This window comes from Cibotium barometz, chromosome 58 (assembly GCF_041138505.1).
Source record: "Cibotium barometz isolate CiBa-2024 chromosome 58, ASM4113850v1, whole genome shotgun sequence".
In the NCBI taxonomy this organism is placed as follows: domain Eukaryota; kingdom Viridiplantae; phylum Streptophyta; class Polypodiopsida; order Cyatheales; family Cibotiaceae; genus Cibotium; species Cibotium barometz.
This window is the reverse complement of record NC_141103.1, coordinates 23,521,695-23,542,327: the sequence shown is the minus strand read 5'-3', so window position 1 is coordinate 23,542,327 and position 20,633 is coordinate 23,521,695.

Here is a 20,633-nt window from a genome sequence, read left to right as displayed (position 1 = left end):
CCATAATGGAGTCATATCCTCCTTGAACAGTGGGGAGACTTGTGACAAAATCCATACTAATTAACTCCCACTTCATTTGGGGAATATCCAAGGGTTGAAGTTTCCCAGGCATCTTGAACCTTTCAGCTTTGATCTTTTGGCATGAGAGATATTGCTTCAAGTATCGAAGGACATCATTTTTCAAGCCTTGCCAATGAAAGCTCCTTCTTACAGCATTTAATGTTTTTGCATAGCCTGGGTGTCCTGCACAGCAGGACATCATGAGCTCCATGGAGGATTAGTTTCTTTAAAGCAGGATCCTTAGGGATACATAGCCTGTGATTGAAATAGAGGCTTCCTTCATGAGTGGAGTATCCCTTGATTAGATTCTTCTCTTTCTCTGAATTTTTCCCTTCTTCTGCTAACTTCATCATCCTCTGATAATCTGGATCATGAGATGAGACTTCTTCCACCTTGACCAGTATGGGATTATTTGGCATTGAAATTGCACTTAAGAAAGATTTGCGGCTAAGTGCATCTGCTACCACATTATCTTTCCCAGGGTGGAATTTGATGTCGAAGTCATATTCTTGTAGAATTTCAATCCATCTCCTTTGCCGCATGTTGAGGTTAGGCTGGGTGAAGATCCACGTCAAACTTTTGTGGTCAGTTACAAGCTGGAATTTGCCCCCCAAGAGATAATGTCTCCATAATTTGAGGTAATGAACAACTGCTAAGAGCTCCAAATCATGGGTGGCATAATTTGCTTCATATTGCTTCAGCTTGTGGGAAGTATAAGCGACTGGTCTTCCTTCTTGGCCTAAGACACCACCAAGTGATAGACTACTGGCACCACTTCAAATTCCTTGGTGAAATCAGGAAGTTTCAAGACTGTGGGGCAGAAGTAATAATGACCTTGAGATGATCAAAACTATTTTGATGGATTGGCAGCCACACTATTTTGCAATCCTTCTTAAGAAGATCCATCAAAGGTGCAGCTTACCAAGGCATAATCTTTGATAAAAATCCTATACCATCTCGTGATTCCCAAAAACCCACGAACTTCACAAACTGATTTAGGGGGTGGCCACTCCAGAATATCTTTGACCTTGGCGGGGTCTACTGAGATGCCATATTTGAAGACGATGAACCCAAGATACTCAATTTGATGAGTAAAGAAGGTACATTTGCTCTTCTTTTTGGCATAGAGTTTGTGTCTGCGTAACAATTGTAGAACTCTACGCACATGCTCCTCATGCTCTTCCATTGATTTGGAGTAGATTAAGATGTCATTAAAAAAAAAACAAGCATAAATTCATCCAAGTAAGGACGGAATATATCTTGCATTAGGCGGTTGAAGGTTGCAGGAGCATTGGTTAACCCGAATGACATTACAGTAAACTCATAGTGGCCATAACGGGTATTGAAGGCTGTCTTGGGTATATCTGCTTCCTTGACTTTGATCTGATAGGAACCAGACCTCAAATCTATTTTTGAGAAGACTTTATCCCCATGAAGCATGTCAAGAAGTTCGTCGATGCGAGGGATAGGTTACATATTCTTGATAGTGACTTGATTTAGCGCTCGATAGTCTATGCAAAGGTGGAGAGTTTCGTCCTTCTTTTTTTGGAAAAGAACAGGTGCCCCCCAAGGAGAGCTACTGGGCCGTACGAATCCTTGCTCAATGAGTTGGGAAGGTTGCTCTTTAAGTTTAATGGCTTCAGGAAGGGACATTTTATAGGGTGTTTTTGAGACGATTTAAGCTCCAGGGATCACCTCGATTTCATGATCGACTTCTTGAGGAGGTGGTAGCCTTGTAAGCTCATCAGGGAAGATGTCAGAGAATTCTTCGAGCCAAGAGGGTTCTGTCTCCTTACTAGGTTCAATGGCTTTGTTGAGCTTGACTAAGAAAACTTGCTGACCCTTACATGTTCCCTTGAGAAGATATTTTGCCTTGACTGCCCTAGATTTAGGTTTTCATGTTATCCCCTGAATGGATATTACTTGGCCATGCTCATTTTCAAAAGTGATACTCCCTTGGTTACAATGAATACTAGCTTTGTTTGCAATTAACCAATCCATCCCAAGGATTCCATCATAAATTCCTAATGGCAAGACCCTAAAGTGGCCATGAATTTGCTCATTACTACCTAACTGAAAATTAAGGTTTCCTACAAAGTGGCGAGATACTACTTCTTTCCCACTGGCTAACTCTACAGTCATTCTTCCAGCTATTTTTTGACCCAAGTTTAATTTTTGCAAACACCTAGGAGAAAGAAATGAATGGGTACTACCACAATCAATCAAAAGCTAGAATGGCTTACCGCCGTGATGAGTGGCTAGGTTTTGGATTCCACCAAATTGTTTATTCAGACCTTGGTGTTCTACTGCCGCGCATGGACGGTGGCGCACTCTTCTTCAGCCATTTCCAAGGTCGGTTCTTCACTTATAATATAGGCGGTCCTAGCAACTGCTCCTCTACGGCCTCTATTGGACCTTGCACCTTGGTGGATAGGGGTTCCACGGCCTTGATTTCCTCTGCCACCTTGGGAAAATGATGTCGCCATCTTGGGACAGTTGGCCCTAAAGTGTCCCGGCTCATTGCACTCAAAACACAGAGGGCCTTCTCTGGAAGAAGCAGCATACGAGCGGGGGACAAAAGAGTTGCTTTGTCGCCCTCTGTTGTAGTAGGGAAAATTCTGTTGGGGTTTCTTGTAGGGTTGATCTTTAGGATTTGCCTCAGGGTAAGATCTCTTTTGAGGCTTAGATTTGTCAGTCCTCATTTCTTTCACAAGGGGCTTTGCTCGTATGAGAGCATCCTGTAATGTGCTTGGCCTCATTGCTTCAAGGCAGAAATTTAAGGGTTCATTTAACCCTTGGCAGAAATGAGCCACTTGTTGCTGGGAAGTAGTCATAGCTGGGGCATACTTTCGAAGAGTGATAAATTTGGAATAGTAGTCCTCAATAGTTAAGCTACACTGCCTAAGACTAAAAAACTCATTCATCTTTATGGATTCATGGGATGGGGGAAGATATCTTTCCTTTCACGGCCTGCTTGATGTCTTCCCATGTTTGAGAATGCTCGGTGACCCCCTTGTCACGGCACCACTGTTTCCACCAGAGTTTAGCATCTCCAATGAGGCAAAACTATGCAAGCATAGACTGATTTGCTTCTCCAGTACCGGCGGTAGAGAAATAATCGTCCATCGCTTCAATCCAGACTTCAGCATCCTTCTCAATCTTTGAACCTTCTCCTTTAAAGGAGGGAGGTTGCATTTGCTTGAGAAAGAGCTTCTTCTCCTAGATATCAATGTGAAGCGCATCGGGAAGTGGAGGGTGACCATCATTGTAAAAACAATTTTAAGATTATAAGATTCATACTTGCACAACACTTATTTTGGAGACTAAAACATTGAAATTATTTTATTTCTAAATATTTACAAGGACGAGTTTTATTACAAAGATCTGAGACTAATATAATTAGTCTTATTTGCCATCAAGGGAAATTCCTAAGCTTGACTATGACATAAGGGTAGAGCGGTCCATATAGGTGAAGTATGGGGGTTCCGCTGTAGTTTCTAAGACTCTAAAAACTGATGGGGTAAGGGTGGTAGACTCTGGATTGGGGTAGGTCCCAACACAGCTACTTTGCCAGTAGGTAAGATTTGCATCACTTGGTCATACACCAAGCGATCCTGAGGTATGCGAATCCCATCTATAGTCACAGAGGTGTCGGCCCTCAAAGTACCGACGAACCAAAATAAACGGATCATCTTCAACTTTTCAATCCAATGAATCTGCTTTAGATCGGTGGTAAGGTTCCCAATTCGATCTGCTCGGATGAAGAAATATCTCGGCCCACGACTCCAAAAATCTCTACCCCATCCAGAAATATCTCGGCCCACGACTCCACAAATCTCTACCCCATCCTCTTTCAATATGAGAGAAATGAGGGAGGGACATCTTCTCTAGTATCTACACCATGGTGTCATGGAACTCAAAATGTGAGGAGTGACTAGCAGTCTCGAAGATGCATTGGAAAACTAGAAACTTCGAGTAGGCATCTTCCTCTTCCTACAATCATTCAAACATCGATTCAACTTGTTTTTTTAGTAGGATGTTTTTATTAATTAGCAGTATGTTAGGTAAAACATACATTGCAAAACAATCCTTAAATGGCAAGTCCTAGGAGCTACGATCGGCTCTGATACCAATTGTAAGGTTTCCCCCTTCCAAAATAGGAGAAACACTTAAGATAGTCCACTAAGTCTTAACTTGGAGAAAATTTCCTATTCATTGACACCTTGATCATGTAGAGATTCAAGGATACGATTCATCGGTAAGACCTAGTCCTATCCCGCAAACAAGGGGAGCGTGATCTTCTAAAAATCAAATCACCCATAGGGTAATTGATCATAAATTGGGCAACTACTAGACTTGATTTCTAGAGGCAACGCTTTTTTCCTCATCCATGCAAGGCACAACTACTAGCCTAGTCTTCTAGAATAGAGTTGCCCAAGAACCTATTTATCTAGCATAGGACTTTCACTTAATCTATTGGAAAGCTACCTGACTAATTGGGTCCACCCGTCCATAGGATGGTGTCGTCGGGGCATTCCATCCTCCCACTTTCCACCCTACTCACGCATCAATTTGTTTTCTAATTAATCCTACCACACTGTTTGACATAAATAAACATGTTCCTTAATTAAGGCCCTTTTCACGAGGTTTATTAAAACAGTCTTTTTCCACAATACAATAATGCCAAAGACAAGATTTATAAAAAAAGTTTATACATGAATCAATTCCATACAAGCCAAACCGGCTCTCTTATTCTTTTCCTTTATACTGCCAATGATCTAGAATTCGGCCTTTTAGCCTCTACATGCTGGGCAAAACCCTACGGGACCTCCTTGATTTTTTATTTAGGACTAATTTACGCAGACATCGTTGGGGAAATAAAAGAATGAGTATTGCCTGAATCAATCATAGATTTGTCTTTTTTCTTCCTCCACTTCATCAGCTATAGTGACAGCTTTGGCTGCTACAGTCTGAGGTGGAAATATCTCTCTTTGGTTACCCCAATTTTGGGAGGAAGTTCCGAGACTACTTTGCATGGAGGCTGCAGGGGCTGAGCTAGCACTCTTCTTGGGTTACCCTGATTTTGGCACGGGGGACCCTGATTGGATTGATACGAAGGAGTCTGTCTCTGAACTCTCGGACCTTGGCTTCCTTGGCCCACAGAAGGGGATGGGAAATCCTTGAGCTGGTGTCCAAACCCCTGACATCTGCTGAAGCACCTGCTTTTTCACTTCGAAGCTCTTCCCTTTGCATTCTTGAGAGCCGGAGTTCATGAGAAAGTACTTTGAGGGAAAGGTCTTCCTTCATTCCTGAAGCTTCCCGTCTCCAGATAAACATCTATTTTTGGGTAAATACTAATTTAGTGATTTAACCACATAAAATATCTAAAGATATTCTTTCTACCATTTAATTTCTCGACCTTAATTCCCTAGGTAGAATTGTGGTGAAAATTCATCTTTTGACACCTAAAATTAATTCAAATCTTTCTTTTCTTAAATATCATAAAATTTTTCTTTTAACTAAATACAAATATGTGTTTTTTGAATAAGCTTGAAATTCCTCTTCTTCTCATTTAATGAGTGTAATCCAAATGTCATGGGAATTCCTCTTTTATCATAACTTAAATCTATCTAAAATCCCTCTTTAAATTAAATAAAAATATTCAATATTTCAAATATACCAAGAATTTTTCTTTTTCCATTTATATGATTGAATTCTGAATATGATGGGAATTCCTCTTTCATCATTTGAATCTATTCATGCTTAAATTAATTTTAACTAAAATTTCTCTTAAAAATTAAATAAAAATATCCATTAATTTCACTATACTAAGAATTCCACTTTTCTCATTTAATTTTTTCATGCATAAAAATAATTTATCTAAAATTCTTCTTTAATTTTAAATAAAATATCCATTATTTTAATATCCTAAATTTTCTCTTTCTCCATTGGAATACATGGATCGCCATTATCATGGGAATTCCTCTTTTATCATAAAAAATGAAATTACTAGAAATTTCTCTTTTTTCTAATTAACTATTTATGCATAAATATTAAAAATTAATTTTCCATGGATATGATGAGAAATATTCATTTAACATAGGATGACTAATCCTAGAATATAACATAGGATGACTAATCCTAGAATATGGTAGAAAGTCCTCTTTTCACACTATGCATAAAAATGATTTATGTGTTAATTTTTAAACATTTTACCATAGATTTACTGTTATTACTGATGATTTTTAATAATTTTAAAAAGCATAAGGTTTAGTAATACAATATGATAGAATAACTATCATTTGGTGGACCAGTATCCAATTTATGGACTTAATCCCGAAGTTTATCATAATTTAAGTAACATAAAAGCATTAAAAAGCCACTTCTTTGGCCTCTAACTTGACTAGCATAGAGTTTACTTTTAGAATTAAGAATTGCTCCATGAGAAGCATCATTTGAATAGAGAATTGGTCATAGGAATGACCATTCTTTGGGGGAGAGAGAGATATGCTTCAAAAAACATTCTAATTAAGCATAATTGTAAACTTTATGTGATTAATCATTAAAATTCATTAGAGAGCTTCATATGCATTGAAGAACCATTCAATTGAATACTTCTCAAGCTTGAGAGGGGTTGAGAAGTGAAAAACATTTAGAAGATTAAGAAAAAAAACCATAAAGTCACACCTTACCTCTTGTTTTTCTTGATTCTCTATTCTTAGGAGAGGCCCCCAACCAATCAATTGGTTAGTATGTTGAGGAAAGCTCCAAGGAAGGTTGAAGAGAGAGAGAAGCTCCAATCTCTTCAAAATGTAGAGGATTTTTAGGGGATAATAGAAAATATGCTTTTTCTAATGTAATACTAGCATGGTCTAGTTCACAGATGAGAATACAAAAGAATGAGGGTCTATTTATCGGTGAAGGAGGCCACTTACTGAGTCCAACTAAGTTCTAGAATTTTCCAGCTTTAGTTTGGCTGAACTTGGACAAGATTTGGACCAGTTTGGCTCCCTTTTTTATTTGGTTTGATCCAGGAGAGAGGAGAGATAAAAATATCTTAATATTTTTTAGTTTAAAACTCATTCACATGTGTGAAATAGGTGCCTCCTTGAAGGCTCCCCCTTTCCTTACCAAGGTATCAAAATTGTATGATTACTTTAAAATATCTCATTTTTTTAGTAATATTTCATAACTTTAAACTAATAGACCTTGTACTCAATCAACTCTTCATCTTATGTGGGCATTTACTCATTTTTGGGTATTTTCTTTTATTCATTGGATTTATCTCATCCTAACACTTGGATTAATCTTATTGGTCCATAGGAACCTTAATTGGAACATAATCCAAAAATTTCAAAAAATCTTGACCCTTAGGCTAAGGTCTTTTATATCATTTTTAATTGATTCCTAATGCACCTTGGAAAATTTATTTTGATTTTTTGTTTCAAGGAAATATATTTTTGATATTTATAGAATTTATATATCGAAAAATATCTCAATATTGAATTATCACTCTCTAAAAATTTTTATCTCACTAGGCAAAAACAAGAAAAAATAATATTTTCTTGTATTTAGAAACATGGAATGATTACAGGGTATTGAGGTAAAGGCTTATTTATTATTCAGGCTGAGGAGGAATCTTATACACTACAACAGAATGAGGGTTTAGCAGCAAAAAAAAGCAATGCTTTTATAAGTAGAAGGGTACGGAGATGTTGGGCCTATATCACTGCTAAACACGCTGTTATTTTCGTTGCAATAGGTTTGCTGCTCAGCGTTGCTCAGCAGAAAAAGTACTGCATAATTTAAAAAAAGCTGGGGTAGACTGGGGAGTTTGTACATGACTCCCCAGTCTGCCCTAGCTCTTTTTTTTCTAATGTAGACATAGTAAAACTGACATAACTTCACATCATCATGGACAAGTGTAATGTAAAACTTGACTAATATAAAAAAGAAAAGACATTTTCAATTCATGGTTTTAGGAATGTCAAAATTCAGTTACAATACTTAGCGAAATTACATAAGTGTATGATTCCAAAACACTCATATACAAGATAAAGTGTAATGAAAACCTATGGAGCTAGGGGCTATCTAGATCTCATGTTGTGTGATTATTATTGTTCCTTGCAGCTCCAGCCCCTTCGCTTCTCCCATTTCCATTGCTATTGGCATGAACATTTGCACCATCGTTTCTAATTACATGATCCTAAAACACATTAAAACTAACACAAGTGAGAATCAGTTTTGCAAAAACAAAGAGGTTAAGGTTTAGGAATGTACTTACTTGCCATACTTACCAAGCATCTCTTCCAGTAATAACAATATATCCTTCATTTTGCACCCTATCAAATAGAGCTTGCAAACCCCATTGTAATGCAAAATCATATTCATCTTGCATAGGGGGCGGTTTGCTACTTCAAGCTATAGACATACAAACAAATGAACATTTTAGAAAGTTGTTATTTAAGATAACCTTCTTTAATTAAAAGATAAGATAACCTTCTTTAATTAAAAGATAAGATAACCTTCTTTAATTAAAAGATAAGATACAATTTGAGGCTAATATATACTTACAAATATTGTCGGGATATCGACTCTTCCTTCACCTGTAACATCACACCTCATGTTATTTTCCATCTATCCAAGAAAAAACATAAATACTTAAAACTCTTATGCATAGGAAGCTATCGGCATGCATAGGAAGCTACTGGCATAATGCATAAAGCTACCGACATGCATTGGTTGCTACCGGCATGCGTAGGTACCTATCGGAATGCGTTGGAAGCTACCGGCATGCATTGGAAGCTACTGTGCATTGGTTTGCTACCAGCTTCCATAGCTTTCTACCGGCATGCGTTGGTTGCTACCGGCATGCGTTGGTTGCTACCGGCATGCGTTGGAAGCTATCGGCATCATGCGTAGGAGGCTATCGGCATGCATTGGTTGCTATCGGCATGAATTTGTTGCTGCTATCGACTTTCATAGGTTGCTGCCGACATCCATAGGTTGTTATCGACATGTGTAGAAAGCCACTGGCATGCGTAGGAAGCCACTGGCATGCGTAGGAATCTACCGGCATGTGTAGGTTGCTACCGGCATGCCTAGGAATATACCAGCATGCGTAGGAAGCTACTGGCATGCATTGGTTGCTACCGGCTTCCATATGTTGCTACTGGCATGCATAGGTAGCTACCGGCATGTGTAGGTTGATGCCGACATGCGTAGGAAGCTACCGGCATGCATTGGATGCTACCGGCATGCCTTGGCTACTACTACTGGCTTCCATAGGTTGCTACTGGCATGCATAGGTGTTGAACTATACAAGTGAATAGGGTGTGTGCGGGAACAAGCCCTTAGCAAGAGGCTGTAAAAGAGAATCTGTAAATGTGAGAGAACTTGTGAAAAGGTGAGAAGTATCTACTAGGAGAGAATAAAGGGTAGCATGAGAAGATTTAGGAGGTGTGGAGATATTCTGGGAAGAGGTGGAGAGAATCAAGCAAAAGAGGTTGAGTGAATCAGGGAGAAATCAATGGGATTAGATGCTTGGATGTAAACTCTATAAATTGAGGCATTGGCCTAATGAGAATTTGCTGGTTTTTGATTATCCATGCCTACATTAAGCTATCAATTAATTGCTCACTAATCACATCTTAATTATCGTCTAATCTCTTTATTAATGATGTTGATTCTAGCATTTGATCCACCATAGCTCATCACATTGCTGCAAATTTAACATGGTATCAGAGCTAGCCTAGAATCCATCAAATTTATGAGCCCACTATCTTTCTAATCACCTAGCTAATCAAGATTAGTAGATAATCAAATTTTACCTCTTCTTTTCAAAGAGCTTCTATACCCCCAGCTGGTGGAGGGGCTTGATCTCCCTCCAGGCTTAATAATAGCCTCCAAGCTCTTAGCCATACATAGTCATACTCCCAAGGCTTCAGCCCATTCAAACAAATCGCCAAACCGCCGTCTACATCTGCTGATTTTTGCTAATTTTCTAGCATCATTTTTTTGAGGGAAAAATGAGATCTTGTCTGATCCAGATGAAATGGCTCTAATTCCTCTTGGCCCTAGGGGTTTTCAAGGGTGCTCTACAAGCTGGTGTGAAGACAGATTTTGATTTGATCAAGTCTACAGTGAGATCCAAGCTCTTTATTATCAAATCTACATGTGACTTTGGTAAAACAGAGATTAAGCATTCAATGTTTGGTCAAATCTTGTGTTTCTTGGCTTAATCCTCTACTAGACTAATTTCTATTGATAGCCTTGAAAGGATTTGAGTTCATTTGAACTCTAAGGCCTCAGATCTGGACTCCCCGCATACTCTGTTTTTTGCACACAAAACCGAGATTAATTTGCTAATCAATGATTAATCAACATTAATTACTATTTTTGGTACAATTGAGGGTTCAAATTAACCATTAGGTATCTGATACAGATCCCTATAACTTCAGATTGCAATTCAGAGATGGTTTGACACTCCAACCATTCCGTACAGATTTATTACCCTTGGTTTAATGTAATTTCTGGTAAAATTATGCTGATAAATTTGTAGTAATCATCATCTTGCATTTAACCCACACATAAATTCAAGTTATTCACAGCCAAAGTTGCATTTGGGAATGTGCATAAGAATGAATGCTATATGCATTATGTTGGGCACATTACATCATTGTAAAAATGGGATCAGACACTACCCTTGTCCAGAATAAGGCAAGAGGCAAGACCTCCCGCATAGATTTGGGTTTGCATTGCATAATGACACAAGATAAACATCAAAATCCCAAAAGAACTATCAATAATACATTAAAACATATTGCTCACATGGAGCAAGAACTAACGATGGACAAGCTCGTGGGCCTAGCCATGAAAGAAGAAGAACATCTCTTTCTAAGAGGAGGATCAACACCGAGAAGAAGCGCTAGACGAAGCATTGAAGGAAGACATGGACGCATGAAGAGAAGCTGCAACGACAAGAAGACTAAAGACAAGAGAAGATGTGAGGCTTCAAGAAGTGAGGAGCCATGTGAAAATCTCAGAGAGAGAGAGAGAGAGAGAGAGAGAGAGAGAGAGAGAGAGAGAGAAACCCTACAACCCAATGTAACCTGCCCCAACAGAGTAAAACCACCTCTGAGCCACTGATGATGTAGGCCATGTGGTAGATGTATGTGTGAGCACTTTAGTCAAGGTCACAGGCACTTGTAGTAGCCTTGGACACATAGAGAGAAAGAGTGTCAAGGACTATGAGTTTAGGGACTTGAGGCACTGGTCGTCGCGGACTATCAAGTAAGAAGGAAACTTGGTATAGGGTCCAGGTGTGCTAGGATTATTCACTTGAGGGGAGGTGTGCTAGGCACTATCAAGTAAGAGGGAAACTTGGTATAGGGTCCATGTGTGCTAGGAGTATTCACTTGAGGGGAGGTGTTGAAATATACAGGTGAATAGAGTGTGTGCAGAAACAAGCCCTTTGCAAGAGGCTATAAAAGAGAATCTATAAATGTGAGGAGAGAACCTGTGAAAAGGTGAGAAGTATCTACTAGGAGAGAACCTGTGAAAAGGTGAGAAATATCTACTAGGAGAGAATAAAGAGTAGCATAAGGAGATTTAGGAGGTGTGGAGATATTCTGGGAAGAGGTGGAGAGAATCAAGCAAAAGAGGTGGATTGAATCAAGGAGAAATCAATGGGATTAGATGCTTGGGTGTAAACTCTATAAATTGAGGCATTGGCCTAATGAGAATTTGCTGGTTTTTTATTATCCATGCCTACATTAAGCTATCAGTTAATTGCACACTAATCACATCTTAATTATCATCTAATCTCTTTGTTAATGATGTTGATTCTAGCATTTAATCCACCATAGCTCATCACATTGCTTTGCAAATTTAACAATAGGTAGCTACCGGCATGCCTAGGAAGGTACCGGCATGCATAGGTAGCTACCGGCATGCATGGAGCATGGAGCATGGGAAAATAAACAAACCCTAAACTTACAAAACCTATAACATGTAAAAGCATAAGAGAAGAAACATACAAGAAAGAGATCGCTTACCTTGTGAGGCTTGTATGTGTTGGAAACCTACAAAATCAAACCAAAATAAGAAAAAAGTGTATTAATAACAAACCCTAATCTTAAAATCCCTAAAACTTACAAACCCTATAAACATGTAAAAGCATGAAAGAAGAAACATACAAGAAAGAGATCTCTTGTGAGGCTTGTATATGTTGAAAACCTACAAAATTAAACCAAGTTTTAAAAAAAAGTATTAAGAAAAATCAAGATCTCTGACCATATGAAGCTTTAATGGAGAGCTCTTAATTAGAAAAAAAGAAGAAAATAAAAACTTAAAAGAGAGAAAAGAGAAAGGAAATACTCAAAAGATAGCTTTCATGGAAAGCTTGTTTGCATAGGAGATAAATGAAAATAGTAGACATACATTGCTTGAGCTTGAGGAGGATAGGGTAGGAGAAACTTGTAGAAGTGATAGACACAATAAAAACCTGTAAAACAAAACTCAGAGTACAAGTTTTTGTATTCAAAAGATAAAGCTACGCAGTAGCAAAAGAAGTGACAAAAAGCGGGATATTTTTAGAGTATAGCAGCATTTTTTCACTACTATAGACGCTGTTAAGTAGCGTTATTTTGCTGCTAAGCAGTAAAAATCACTACTGGGTAGCGAAAAAGTGATGTGAAGCAACGATAGATTGTTTGCTGAGCATCTTGAAAACCCTCGATATTTTCCTTCCCAAAACACTGCAAAAATGCTGCTACACTCCCGATGTGTTGTAGTGTTGTGTCAAGTCACATATGAAGGCACTTCCACTTCCCGCTTTGCTTTAGACCATTTATCATGGTTGGTCATATGATTACTATATCCCGAGTCAATGTACTATTTGTATTCACATTCATATACTCATGCTTTGATGCTCATGATTCACATAAAATAGTTGGTGCTTTTTTTTCTCCTCTCTTCCTTCACACACTGAAAGTAGATACACAGTTGCCTTGATTGTATATATTCCTCCTTGCATATACCTGTCTTTATGAAAACATTCTTGAATCATGTGTCCTACCTTTGCACAATAATGGCATATAACTCATCTTTTATCTTAACTCACACCATGGACTCTTCATTGATTTGCAAACCCACCTTGATATCCACTATGCTAGTAGCTGCTTTGATAGTTTCTTTGGTAACCTCGTCCATAGACTTCTTGAGATCCTCAACCTCTTGTAGTCCCTCTTGCATATTGTCGATCTCTAAAGTCACCACTTCTGCCAGACTCTCCATAGTCTCCTTTACCCATGAAATCTTCTCTCCCTCTTGCTCTGCCTCTCCCTTGAAACCCATAAGACTCCTATTGGTCTTTGATATTCTCTTCCTCTCTAACTTCCTATTCTACCTCTTTGTTGACTTCTCCCTCTACTTATGTAATAGGCTAACTCTTGATATCCTCCTACATTTGCTGAAGCTCCTCCCTGTAAGTGATTCTCTTACTGTATTAACTACCAACTCTTCAAATGATGTCAACTCATCTCTAGTCCATATATTGGTAGTAGCGAAAACTCTATACTCTACCCATACCTTGTAAGAATGCACTAACTTTATCATTCTCTTCAACCACATAACCAATTATTGCTAATGAGTCTACAAGGCTCTGGATCTTTCCCACATAATCCATAATGCTCATATTGTTCCATTTCATATTGTTGAGCTCTATTTTTAACTATAGCTTTCTTTCTTGTGATAAACTCTCATAGAAATTTGCTAAATCATCACATAATCGTCAACATGTGGAATAATTGAAGAGAAAGAGTCAAAGTTATAAGATAAAGCATCTTTTTATTCTTTAATATTCACCATTGCTTGAGAGCTACTTAGTAAGTAGCCCACTATAACAGACACTTTCTCTTGTGTCTTGAGGGCCTTGATTCTACATCATCTCCATTGATTAGGTCCCATAAAAGTCCATGGACTCCAAATACAACTTTATTTTGTACTGCCATGTGTGGTAATTTCCTTTGTCCAATTTCTTTATTACTGTAAGATTTCATCTATAAGTTGTAAACTCCTCATAATATTACTTGTGACTTCTGTCATATTTAAAACATGTCTATTTCATCTCTACCACCAACCCAAAGAATCTCTCAACCTCTCAATTCACTCTTTCACAAATATTTTCTCATAAAGATAGTCTGTCAACACAAGGTAGCTACAGGAGGCTGTGCTTTGATACGATGAAAATAATTTGTAGCAAACCCACACTATCAGATGCCTTGATCACTTGAGAAAAACAATATCTATAGACTCTCAAGAAAGAGCAAAAATCACTTAAAATTTGATTGAATTGTGAAGAGTTAATCTCTAGACACATAGATTATACTACCTATACTTGATATGAGGGATTAGTGATGTAATCAACATAAAGAATAAGAAATTAGTTAAAAACATTGAAATCTATAGTAGAGAGAGAAAATGAAGCCTATAGAGAGAGAAAGCATGTAGAAAAAAATAAAATTTGGACCCAAATTAATCTCTATTTCTTGTAGAGACTTACATTGATGATTGCTAAGATTTTTTATATTGAGAAACATGGGTATCCCAAACATGTGCATGAGAAGATAATGCACGATAGATTCTTTGGCCCTATTGCTACCCTACTTATGCAGGAAAGCAAAACTCCTCAGGAGTTGAACAGAGTTCAAGGGTACAACCTGGATGATGGCATTATGTATTATAATCACAGGCTATGCATTCCCAATGATGAGGGAACCAAGGACCAAATTCTGAATGAAGCCCATGATAGCCTTATAGCACGACATCCAAGTTTCATCAAAACCTACATGTCTGTAAAGAAAAGCTTCTTTTGGCCTGGTCTGAAAAAGGATGTACTGAATCATGTATGTCAATGTCTGACATGCCAGAAAGTCAAAGCTGAAAGAGTAAAAATGCCTTGGAAGTTACATCCATTGGCAGATGAAGTGAGAATGTATCAGTATTATGGACTTTATTATTACTGGATTACCTTCAGTGCAATCTGGTTACAACTCCATTTTGGTGGTAGTTGACAGACTAACCAAAGTTGCCCATTTGATCCTAGTAAAAGAAACCTACACTACAGTGGATGTGGCCAAAGTGTTCCTCAAAGAAATCTTTAGATTGCATGGCCTACCCAAGAGAATAGTAAGTGATCAAGATCCCAAGTTTACTTCAAGGTTTTGGACTGCATTTTTTGTGATTAGTGCTAAGGTGGATGATACCTAAGTCCAATCACAATGATGAATGAACTCAACTAATTAAGCTTTAGGCTCAAGCATAATTAGGCTACAAGATTGAGACTTGTACTTATAAAGAGGCTTGAGAGTTTGCTTCATTTTTCATTGCTTGAAAATGACCCCTTTTATATGAGGTGGTACATGGGTTACCTTGGGATCACTTTATGGGATAATTTCATTGCTCATGTGGCTTCTTGCTAGGTTTTCTATATGTTTGGGCTTACTTATACTCACTCCCTACCTTTCTTCTGCTTAGTGGCACCACATTTCTCAATACCCCCCCTTGGTGAGATATTCTTAGGATATTGCAAGGTGGTTGGATGTGACGTTTACAAATAGTTCACCCCCATGAATGTAGGTGTGGTAGGTGGATTTGACATTTGGACTTGTACATGGGATATCTCTCCCCTTGGGTGCTTGACTAGCTACTCTGGTTAGGAGTGTTTACATTTGCATCACTTCCCCTAGGTGCTCTCTGGCTACTCTTAGGTGGTAAAGCAATATTACAAACACATAGAATTGCCTACTCCCCCTAAAGCATGATTACAAACACATAGAATTGCCTACTCATTTGGTGTCTTACAACATATGGATTGATTATGTTAGGTAGTGGTTGGAGGCACTCCTATGTTGATGAGCCAAAAAAAATGATTAAAAATTGAGATTGTGTTAAGCCTGGTGCTAATCGCATATTAACCATATGCTTCAGGAGGCTCATAATAATCAAGGTAAGCCATGATGCTAATTTGCATACTTATGAGAGTGGACAAGATAGGCACACTCAACACCTTGTATTTACAATATGTTATGAACCATATAATGAAAGGCTTCTAATATAGATAGCCTCTAGCCTAATATTCTTTACATATTATCATGCCATGTGGCAATCCCTTTTCCACATTCTTTTATGTGGCTCTCACCATTCACACAATATCTCATGTGACAATGCCAAATTCTCATGGGTGAGTGTTTGGTTAATTGGATAGTGGTTAAGTGTGAGTACACACCCTTCTTGCTTAGAGAGGGGGTGTTGAAATATGTAAGCTTGGGTTGTTTGGTTAACCCACCTTCGAGATGCAAGATACTATCTTGTGTGTTGTGGAAAGATAAGAATGTCACATGAGATATTGTGTGAATGGTGAGAGCCATGTAAAACAATGTGTAAAAGGGATTTCCACATGTCAGGATGATGTGTAATGAAGATTGGGCTAGAGGGTATCTATATTAGAAGCCTTTCATTATATGGTTCATAACATATTACAAATACAAGGTGTTGAGTGTGCTTATCTTGTCCACCTCTCATTAGTGTGCAAATTAGCTTCATGGCTTATCTTGATTAATATGAGCCTCCTTAAGCATATGGTTAATATATAACTAGCACTAGGCTTAGCGTGATCTCAAATTATTAACAAAATATAGGTAAAATAATAAAAACTATTGGGCATGACCTGTCAAAGGAATGGGTCTAAAAAAAATAGAACCAAAGAGATCATAGGCCTTTTATATCTTGGCTTCTCAATGAGTTAAAATAGAGAGAAAGAGAATGCACAAATGGGAAGGCCACCATTGTGAAAGTACCAAGGATTCACCTGCCAAAATGAAGAAAAACGTAAGATCAATGTCCATGATTGTATCTAATCATTACCAAACAAAAGTGCATAGTGTTTATTCTGTACCTTGCACCTCAACGAGTCGCTCAGCTCCACCCCATAGTGGATGATTATTTTCCCCCCTAATATATGTGGCACGCTTTCCTTTTAGGTGGAGTGACTTGCTCAAAAGGTCAGTGAAGTGTGTAAAGCCATAGTTTGTAGGCTGATGCATAATTAACGTTCACTCTCATATATGTTGGAGGATGGACGCTTGGTGGGTGCCGAATAAACACCCCAACAATCAACATTATTACTTGCACACTCATGGCATACACCTCATTTGATTGAAAAATAATTTAGAGTTTTCTTTTAATTTCCCAATACTATTACTAGCGAAAGTGGTGATTCATATCTCTTCAAAATATATCTCATCTCAAGAGCGATGGTAACTCTCTTGTAACTCAAGATATAAAGTGCGTTGTAGAGCTAGATCATGCGCTCTTATGGTCTCCACTACGTCACCAAAATGATCACAGATGTAAGTGGTTTACAAAGGTTCCATCCGCTCTTATGAAATCATTGGCAAGCACACAAGCAACCTCAACAAGCTCTTTCTGCCAAATGTTCCAGCCGAGGGACTAGCGGAGTGTCCTTATTTATAGGCAACCCTATTGGAAAATCTACCCACATCATTGAAAATCCTCCTAAAGATGAGGGTTGGCTTCCTATATTTCTGGACTTGTTCAAGCCCCTGACAAACTTTGCCAACCTACTGTAATGCCTCGGAGCCAAGTTAATATTAGAACCTTGTTGGAACTAGAAATAGTTATGTTCAAAATACAAGTTAGGGTTTTCATGCGCTTACTGGTGAGATGTTTCTCCCAATTATATTGTCAGCTATATCAATGATGGTTCCCAAAATAGCCATGTGCTTTGGTGATATATTCTGAAACACTTGTATACAAAAAAATAGCCATGTGCTTTGGTGATATATTTTGAAACACTTGTTCATATCAAGGTGAGCCTACTTCTGTGTTTCTTTGAGATTTTCATCAAGCATATTTGATTGTTGCCACCAAAACCAATTTCCATCTCGGGTCCTTAGGGTTATGTTCTTGGGGGGGCTTCCTCGGGAAAAGTCTCGAACTCTCCCATTGATGGCACATAACCATGCCTATTGAAGCTCTCTTCAAGTTCCAAAAGATGGTCGTCTATAGTTTGAATGGCTGGATTCACAAAAAGCCTATTGAATTTTATAGGTTGGAAGTCTCACATCATCGACAAAGTGCGAAGACAACCAGTGCTGCAACATCTCAGTTTGCACCAACCTCCCAAAATTTTCAGGTAGGAAGGGCAAGTTCTTGTCCTCCTCTTCCACCAAATTTTTTTTCCGAGAAAAGATCCTTTCATTAGTTATAAAAAAACCCACTGGGCTACAAAACCCCTCTCCTACTCATAGGAAGGAAGAGCAGATGTAAGATTCCTCCCCAGCCTCTCAGGATGTCCAGTATCTTCCTCTGTAGTCAAATCCCTCTTCAGAAATATAAAAGATCTTGTTTTGGCCTAGAGAGAGAAAATATTCTAGAGAGAGGTTATTCAGATTTTGAATATTTTTGGATAGAAAAATTTCTCATCTTATTAAAATAAGTTTCCCTGAAACAGAAGTTCAAAAAGATTTCTAGAAGGTGCATTAGAAATCAAGTATAATCTGCTCATCAAGAAGCCTTATTCTAGGGGTCCAGATTTTTGAAAAATTTTAAATTAAGGTTCCTATGGGCCAATAGGATCAATCCATGTGTGGGGAGGAGATAAATCCAATTTGTAAAAGAAAATAACCAAAAATGAGTAAATGCCCACATAAGATAAAGAGTTGACTATGTGCAAGGTTTATTAGTAAAGAACTATGAGTATTACTAAAAAAATGAGATATTTTGGGTATAATGATTCCATTTTGACACATGTGTAAGGAAAGGGGATCCCTTCAAGGAGGAGCCTACTTCACATGCTTGAATGAGTTTTAAACTAAAAAATAATGTGATATTTTTATCTCTCCTCTCTCTTGGATCAAACCGAATCAAAAAGGGACCAAACCAAATCAAAATAGGCACCAATCTAGGTCCAAATTCAACCAAACTGAATCTGGAAAACTCTAGAAATTAGTTGGTCTTGGTTAGAGCCTCCCTCTCCTATAAATAGAACCTGAGCCCTTTGTAAAAAAGTAGGAGAATTATACTATGCCAACACCATATTGGGGAATTTGGAAATTTCCTAAGTCCCACTTTGAGAAATAGACCTATTTTTTGTGCATTTTGTATAGAAATATTTGTATTTTTATAGCCAAACCTAAAAGTTTACCTTATCTATGAGAATAAAGCAAATTAAATGTTGAAAAAATAACTAGAAAACTATAGAGTATGTGTGTTTTCCTAAGGAATTTCTTCTTTACTTCACTTTATATTAATACATGATGCTTGGACATCAATGCATTCTCTCTCTCTCTCTCTCTCTCTCTCTCTCTCTCTCTCTCTCTCTCTCTCCAACCCTTGACCTTTGACTACATATGCATAGTCACCATACAATATAATAGTATGGTTATAATTCTGGTTAGCTCTTTCTAGTAAGTTGGAAAGAATATGTATGTGTGGTTAATAGTCTCGAAAAGAAAATCCCAAAAAATATTACTTAGAATTATTTGAGATCAAAGCACACTATATTCTTTTCGTCTATATTTGTGCTGAATGTTTCTAAGTTGGAAAAAGGATATCTACGTTACCCTTGAAAATAAAAATCAAAACAACAATAATGAGACTAATTTGAGATTTAATATATCTAGTCTACTTTGCATTCATACTGCAGTCATTTAATATCAAAGCACAGTTGGTATATTTTTTCATCAAAGCCCGTTCTCTCCATCAAAATATAGTTAGAATATCACTCTTCCACGATGATCTTGTTTACAAAACAATCAAGTCTTCTATGAAATCACAACCCAAAAACCTTGAGCTAGTCTCCAATGTTGAAAGAATTTATAAACACCAAGGTATAAGTTAGAGACATGAATGTATTGTTGCCTTATCACATCATTTTTGCGGAAGGTAAAATTCTAAAGTTTTTTAATGAAATGTCTAGCTACACGACCACAAGATACTTCATAAAAGTATATTTTTGATCGTGTGGCCAAAGATCACAAAAGACAATATTATAGGACTATTGAATTAAGAAGCAACAATGCATATAGTTGCAATGAACATTTTAGAATATATTTCCATACACACATGCTACAACACTTCCCACATTAATATGCATATAGGACATATGTGTAGATCATACTTAGAAAAACATATTTTAAGAGGAAAAATATTCGACCATGTGGCCAAATATCAATAGACACCAACTTGATACCTTTGATAATATGAGTCATACCAATATTTCAATCAAAGCAGTGCAATTGCAATTGGCAAAAGCATTGTAGCTATATGATACAAAAAAAATTCTTCTTATATATTTGACCATGTGGTAAAACATCAAAAGATCCAACACTTTAGACAAATATTTGGATCAAAGTAATGCAATTGGAATTGATTCAAGCATTCTAGCTACCATACAAGAAATTGCTTCTTCCAATATAACTTCAACAATATACTTGAAAATAAAATTCAAAACAACAATACCGAGACTAATTTGAGATTTAAACTTTTCT